Source organism: Mus caroli, chromosome 15, assembly GCF_900094665.2.
Source record: "Mus caroli chromosome 15, CAROLI_EIJ_v1.1, whole genome shotgun sequence".
NCBI classification, from domain to species: domain Eukaryota; kingdom Metazoa; phylum Chordata; class Mammalia; order Rodentia; family Muridae; genus Mus; species Mus caroli.
Window position 1 is genome coordinate 94,989,546 of NC_034584.1, and position 1,942 is coordinate 94,991,487.

The window sequence follows — 1,942 nt, forward strand, 5'->3', positions numbered from 1 at the left end:
TCTCTTGGCCTGTGTCCTGCCCCGAAACGTGAACACTTTGTGGCATTCTCCTGAGGACACACATGTATGTTGAGGGCATTATTCGAAGCTACGAGGAGGAGTGGGCTTATGCAGTAGAAGACAGGTTAAAGCTGGTGTAGCCTGAGCTCTGTTAGACATTCATATGCATAGCTGTTACCCAGCCAGATGTGACCCTGACTTGTCCCGCGGATGGGGGCAGTGGGTGGTTTGTCTGTATAGAGCACACAGAGAACGGTTTAGCATGGGTATGTAAGCGAAGGCAGGACGTGGGTTTGTCGTGTCCCGTGACACTGCTTTGGTTGGCCCACCCCTTGCTGTTCCGGGGATGCTTGGGAACAAGCTCATTTCTACACAGGCGTTAACTAGACAGGGGTGTCTGCACAGGCCCGTCCACACAGGCCTATCAGTCTACACAGGCCTGTCCACACAGGCCTATCAATCTACACAGGGGTGTCCACACAGCCCCATCTACACAGGGGTGTCTACACAGGCCTGTCCACACAGCCCCATCCACACAGGCCTATCCACACAGCCCCATCCACACAGGGGTGTCTACACAGGGGTGTTTACACAGGCCTGTCCACACAGCCCCATCTACACAGTCCCATCTACTCTGTGACCTCTTCTGAGCTTTGCTCACCACTGAGCACTGCTGAGTGAGCTCCTGTGGGGAGGGACGCTGAAGCTGATGCTGGCTGGGGCCTGGACGTGGTCCTGGAGCAGGGCAGTTAGAAATGTGCCTGCATTGTCTGGCTATTTTCCTGGCAGGGTGAGGTTTTCTGCTCAGCCTCCGGATGCTCTGGCTTGGCATTGAAGAAGGTGTCTTCACAGGTTTCCCATGGTGTGCTTTGGTCTAGGTGTGTCCTATCTTTTGTTTTTGTTGAGGTTTAAGTTACAGGTGACCCTTTCTTGTTTTGTCTTGTTTTTGAGGCAGGGTCTACATAGTCCAGACCTGGAACTTGTAGCCCAGGCTGGCCTCAAACTCAGATCTACCTTGCTAGCTGGCTCTGTGTTCTATTTGAGTCCAAAGTTTTTAGTTAGTCCTAGCTGGCCTCAAACTCATTCTATAGTCTGACCTTGGGATTCCGTCCTACCTCCAAGAGCTGGGACTGCAGGTTGGTGCTATTCTGTCCTGTTTTATGCTGGGCTGGGATTTAAAACCTGAAGCTTCCTGTTGGGCAAGTTGCTAGGCAGGCATTCTACCAACTGGGCTGTATCCCAAGTCTCTCCAGAGTGACTTTATGCTTGAAATGGGAACTTAAAATTTGCTAAAGGATCTTGCAGCAGACCCGGGCAGGCTTCTCTGCCTGCAGATTGCACTGGACTTGACCCCTGGCTGTGTGACAGGTACCCAGCTGGCAGTGGCTGTGTAGACACCAAGACAGTGATGTGTTCATTGTCTGTAGAATTATGATTCCCATGAGGTAGGACAGTGGGCCAGATCTCTGTTCCCTTTCTAGATTGTTTTAGTTCATAATTACATCAGTCCCTACACCCCTCTTTGCTCTCTAGATCTGTGCTGTGTTCTTGGTAAAGAGGACTCCTTGGCCAAGAAGACAGGAGAGAAGGAATGGAGGTAGGCCTTGCTATCTGGGTACTTCAAGCCATTCTCTCTGCCCTGGGGTGTGGAGTACTGTGTTCTGCCTGTCTGTCCTGAGGGAAGACTTTCCACCATTCAGACTGTCCTGTGCATGAGAAGTGTTGAACTTGTAGTTCAGGAACAGAAAGCTGTTTGTCCTGTGCTTTGCTCAGAGTGGTCAGCACTTGGGATGGGGTCTAAGAATCGTAGACGCAGCCGGGCAGTCATGGCGACCACCTTTAATCCCAACACTTGGGAGGCAGAGGCAGAGGCAGAGGCAGAGGCAGAGGCAGAGGCAGAGGCAGAGGCAGAGGCAGAGGCAGAGGCAGAGGCAGAGGCAGA